Below are 6,000 nucleotides of genomic sequence, written 5' to 3'. Positions count from 1 at the left end.
TGGATTGATTTTTCCTTTAGAGATATGGGGGTAGTTTTTTTTTGGTTTTGCCCCCCTGTCTCCGTCCCCTTGCTCCATCCCCGTGACAAAGGACTCTCCTTCCTGCTGCCGTTCTCTGCCAGCTGAAACGCTTTACATTGATAGGTACTTGCACTTGTTTTGAAGTTACAGACCTGACTCTGATATAACAGCCAGCTAGAGGAGTTAAGAGATGTTTGCTCTGTGGTGTCAGCTTGAAGCCTACCAGACATCAAATCCCTCTAGAGGAGGACGCATCTGTTCAGGAATCTGATCTCATTGCTGCTGTATAGATTCCCCAACTAAATGGACCATTTGCTTTCATGAAAGTAATTGCTTTGAATGCTGTGGGAGAAGAAGCCAAAGCCACAGACAGTATCGAACCTGCTAGTGTTTATTCAATAAATTAATAAAATAAACACTGATAGGGAAGCGCTGAAGTTCACAGCAGTGAAGTAATTTATTTTTAAGCCTTTGTGGCTACTGCTAGCATTGAACACCACACAGTCACCGCTACCCATAATACAAAAAACCTGGCTGCCATGCCGATAGCAGTTATACTGCACCCACGAGCATAGTGGAACCCAGGCACAACAGCTCTGTAGAGCCGTATCTGTTCCCATCCACGCTGCTGGGGAGCTGCTCTGCTTCCACCGCAGCTACGTGAGCAGCAGGAGATGCTGGGAAATGCGATGCTGATGCCGAAGGAGGGCTGGTAAGGTAGATGGCCTTAGGTTTTCTTGGTAATGTTGCCTTGTTTGTATTTTTTTTTAAAGGAGCAAAAAGTAAGTGGGTTCTGACAAAACTTCAAGTTTTTTGCCTTTGCCTAGGCCACAGCCACCAGTGCCTGTGCAGGCCCTCTTTAGAATGTGTGGTTCCTCCTAGTGCCAGCAAAGATTTTGTGGAGTGGTTATGTGCTTTACTGCGTAGCGAATGAAGATGGATCCAACTCGGGACCAGAACTACCTGCACTTCCCTTTGTTTGAGGAAAATACATGCCCATCCCTTTCCCCAAGATGGAGCTTGCTCAACTTCCTCCCTCTGAGTCCACGTTCCTCCCCATGCAAGTGAGAAGAAGGCAGTGATGTTAGCTGAAACTGTTAGCCCTACGCCAAGGGTATTTTCCAGTCTCAAAAATAAATAAATAAGGTAAAATTTGGTAGGATAAGTGTTCTAGTTCTGGACTTCCAGAAAGGTACAACACAGAGATAAAATCAAAGCTCCGCTGGTGTGCAAGGAAGGAGTTGAGGCAGGCCTGCAGAAGAGGTCCCTTTTGGGCAGCTAGCTGAGAGCAGAGTATTCCTGCCGATGGAAAATCTGCTTTCAGCAACGATGCTGAGCTCCCTGCTGCTCTAAATGTTAGTGTGGATGTTAATGACAATATTACTACATTTCTGAACAGCTTCAAGCAGCAGGAAGCACATCCACCTTATTTAAAAGCAGCTGAATAAATGTAAGTTATTTACTGGAATGTCACAATGCTCTTTTGGCTATCAGACCCATCGCTGGCATCCCCAGTGTTGGTTCCTGCAGCTCTGCTGGGTGACGAACTACACGGTGCTGATGTCAGCAGCCAAAATGGGTTTTTAAGTGAGAAACTCACATCTTTGGCTGCGGATTTTGCAGACTTCACGACAGCCATCAGCCGGCGATAGTTGAAGGCTATTACATTAAACATGTATGCCTTAACTACAGTTAATTGATTCTCATGGGAAATTAGCATGCAGTGAACCATTTTCAATCTATTTGTCATTACTTTTTGCTACGTGAGATCAGCTGTCTGGTGCCATGATAGGTGGATCCTACCTCGAGGTCTGCTGATCTCAGCTGCTCTGTAGGTGCTGTGTGGGACCTGCCTCCCCCAGTTTCCTGTAGCTGCTTTCATTTTGCTGCCTGACTGCTGAGGGCAGAGCCATGTGCGTGCCCCCAGGCCGTGTATCAAAGCCAGACTTCCCTTGGCCATGGCTCAGGACTTGCTCTGCCATAAACCATGAGAGGAACATGCCCCTGCTTGGCTGGTGTGTTGAGCAGATGTTTAGGATCCAGTCTGAAAAAGCTGAAAAGCGAAAGAAGCAAGATGCAGTGATTTCCTCTCCTTCCTAACAGATGGTAATGCCCTTGCAAACCTTCTGCGTTTGCAACGCCAGCCTGCAAATTCAGCATTTGCAGCTGTTCTGGAGACAGTGGATGCATTGCACAAACGGTGCCTCCCAGGTTACGTGAGCGTGTGTGAGGCTGACTCCAGCTGCAGGGGTGGAGCGGGCTGAAAGCATTCTTTGGAGCCACCCCAAAAATACTGCAAGGGTCTGCTGGAAATCTGGGGGTTACTTGGCTCTGTCACACCCAAGCCAGCCACTTTAACCTCTCTGTTCTTTGCATTTATTTCTCACAGAAGCAGCTCGGTTTTCATAATAAGCTCATTACCTGCTGTTGCTGCTGTTCTCCAAGGTTAGACAACATGGCTGTGGCAGAAATACAGCCCAAAGAGCAATCGTGCCTCTGGGTCCAGTTCCATGTCCTTCCTTTGCCCCCCTGCACATGGGCATCAGCAGTGGGAAAACATGCTGACACTGGGGTGACGGGGGTGGTAGGGGGTGGTTGGACTGGGTTATATTGGAGTCTTTTCCAACCTTGGTGATTCTGTGTGATATAACTAATGGGGGAGACTTTAAATTCAACTGGACCTGGCTGTGCACTGCCAAGATGAGGTGACCTGCTCTTTTCCATCTGAGAGAGGAGCAGAGCTGGAAGCTGAGCCAATATTCCCCGTTTTCAACCCTGTTGCTCAGAGGTCATCCTTCCTCTGCGCCAGGTTAACCACCACCCCCCCAAGCCCACTTGTGAAAGCATTTGTTCAGTTAATCCCTCCTGTTCCTATTTAAGCTGCTTTGAGTGCATGGATGATGTCTACAGAAGTACAAGAAGGGAAGACATCGGTCAAAGCCACACCTGGTGGCAAGCAGGAGAGCTGAGCTGCAGCAGGTTGTGGTGCTGGCTTCACCCTGGCGCTGCTCAGCTGTGAGTGTCCCGGGACAGAAAATGGGAGGCTGATAGTGCACTTTTCAGGCGGCTACAGAATAAATCCATCACTTACCGGACCCAATTAACCTGTGTGCTTCATAAGGAGAAACTGCCTTTCATCCAAAGCACAACAGTCACTGCACTGGGATGCTCGTGGCAAGCATCGTCTCGGGGCTGTGTCAGGCAAGAAGTTCACATTTTGCACAGGAACAAACTGTACTGGGCCGATTTTCTTCTCTCGGCAGCTGAGAAATTCAAAGAACACTGCTTGGGGCAGCAGCCGAACCGTGCTGTGCGATGCCTTTTTGATGCCTCAGTCAGTGGGGCTGTGCAGTTGTGCAGCACCGCTGGGTGCACGGGGCCGGACCCAGAGCCCAGCCGTGGGGGCAGCACTGCTCTCAGCTTCAGTTCATTCCTGGATCTCCGCGTTGCAGGGAAAGGACAAATGTTTCACAAGGAGAAAAACAGGGAAAATGCCTCTTTGATCGATTACTTTGCTAAAGTAGTTGAAAATTGCTCCTGCCCCTTACGCATTTATTCTGGTTGCAGAGGTACGGAGCGATTCAGCAAGGTCAGGTAGGCTGTGCTGTGTGCACAGGGGCGTTTTTTGCCATTTTTTTGTTTCTTTAGCAAAAAGACAAAAAGCACTGGGGGTAAAGGGCTCATCTAGGAGGAGATTTGCCCAGGGCACAGTGTCAGTGAAGAGAGGAAATGGGCTGCTTACACATGGGGGGGGGGGGGGGGAAAATTTTAGCCTGTGCAGCTAAATTTTCTGAAGTGCTGCATACCTGGAGCTGTGTGAGGTTTTCCTGGAGCTTGTCAGTCTGGCAGCATGGCCAGGGGAAGTGGCCATCTCAGCACCCACCAGCCGGGCAGCCGGGGCTGGAAGAGAGGAGAAGATTTTGGGTAGGGAAGGAGGAAGCAAGGGGTTTTGCCAAGCAGGCAAAACTCACTAAGGCACCACAAGACCTGGAGCCCTTCCTGCCCCTGAGTCTTGGCAAAGGAAAATGAGGCTGGAGGCTGTGGTTTCTGGTTGGTACGCCTGAAACAAATCAACAGAAATAATATCTGGCTGGCCTGAGCACTGCCGGGAGCGTGCCAAGTCTTTCATGTGGGAGAGCGGCTGTGGCGCTCGGTGTGCTCTGGGTCAGGGATGGCAGCTCCTGACGGGATGGGATGGGCAGCGACAGGCAGGGCTGGGTCAGAAACTGCCGACATTGGCCTGGGCTAAAACAAAACAAAACAAAAATAAAACAAAAATAAATACTCCGCTACATTGCTTGGTGAGACAGACCTGGGGAAAGCTCCTCAGTTCAGTTAGGTGCTGTTGCAGGAGGGCTGGAGCAGCTGCTGGATGTCTCAGCTGTGTCTCCTGGGGGCAGCCCTGCCTCCCCTCTGCCCACCCCACATCGTTCCATGGTAGCTGCCTGTCGTCCACACAGGGACAGATTTTGGCGAGGAGATGGCTTTCCTTTTCACCCATCTGTGTTTGCTCGCTCGGCTGTCTGCCTGACATCCCGTTGGGCGTTGCATTAGCACCCATCATCTCTCCCGCCAGTAATTTTGGGTTGCAGTCTGGGTGTTCCTGATGTGTTTTCCTGTCCGTTGGGCTGTGAAATGCCCTGCCATGTTGTGTTTTGTGTAACCTGAATGTAAGCATACAGAAGCTGACAAGGGAAGATGAGAAATGTGGCAGAGATGCGGGGGGCGGGGACAGAATTTGTATCAGAAAGATGCACAGTAGTGCCTATTTTAGGGGTTTTGTTTCTGCTCCTCATCATCCCATACAAATACATCTCTTTAAATGGACATCAGCTAAGAGGAAGCACATACGTTCTCCCATGAAAGGCTTCCCATGCTGTAAGCCAATTTCCCAGCACTATAAATTGTTCCTATAAAAGACTCTAACTCTCCCTGCCTCTCTTTAATAACCAGGTGTCACAGCTATAACAACACTGTCATAGTTCACGCCAGGTCTCCAGTCCCCCTTCTGCTTGCCTCCTGGGGACAGAGCATCCCCACACAGAGGTGGGTGCCCTGCTGGGGACAGGAGGGTGGGCTGGGGACAGGCAGGGGAAGGTGCTGGTGAGGGTGCTGGGAGAGAAGCTGGGCAGAGGGGCAAAGGCAGTGGCAATGGGGGTTGAAATAAGCTACTAGTTGTCCTGAAATATAGAGGTATTATTTGGTCACTGAAACCCCCAGGGCAAGGCAGAGGGTGGCTTTTGGTTGTGGTTCACCTTTTCTCTCTTGGATGTATGGCTAGGTGCCTCAGGAGTGGTGTGGTGGCTATACGTCAGGGAGGATCCGTAGGTCTGAGGTCAGTTGCATTTTTACACTCAGAAATGGGACTTAAACATGCTCAGCCTCTTTGCTGCTCGTTGCATGAAAGAAATGGGGAAAATTTTTAAATCACCATGCATCTCATACATACTGTACCACACATTTAGCAAGCAAACAGCCTGCGTCCTGCCTGGGGCCAACGGCCCTCATATTGCTCAGTTGAGTCTGATTTTTTTTACTGGAGAGCAGATTTCCCTTTCCCTAAGTCCTGTCTCAGCATCTGTGAATTTGAGACCCTTCAGCTGCAACACGGTGATGATTCCCCACTGAGACCAGCCTTGTTACGTTATGCTGCTACAGTAACGCGTGCCCAAGCATTTGCACGGTGACAGCTCTAATGAGATAGTTTTCTAACTGCGCATATAACCTTGTCACTATCCTGACAAATTAATGCTGCCAAAAAAAAACTCATTTTTTTTTAACTAGCTAAAGCATTAACCATTATTGCCTTACGGCTTGTTAATATTTTGGTGTACTGCAATGGGACTGAATTAACTCCAGGAAGGTGGACATGTTGTTGCTCCTTGCCCTGGCAGTATATTTGGCTCTTATGGGAGCGATATAAATAATTCCAATAAATTCCAATAAATTCATCAGCTCCTCTTGTTACATCTAGGGTGA

The sequence above is a fragment of the Oxyura jamaicensis genome, chromosome 3 (genome assembly GCF_011077185.1).
Source record: "Oxyura jamaicensis isolate SHBP4307 breed ruddy duck chromosome 3, BPBGC_Ojam_1.0, whole genome shotgun sequence".
NCBI classification, from domain to species: domain Eukaryota; kingdom Metazoa; phylum Chordata; class Aves; order Anseriformes; family Anatidae; genus Oxyura; species Oxyura jamaicensis.
Note: the sequence above shows the minus strand (reverse complement) of the source record.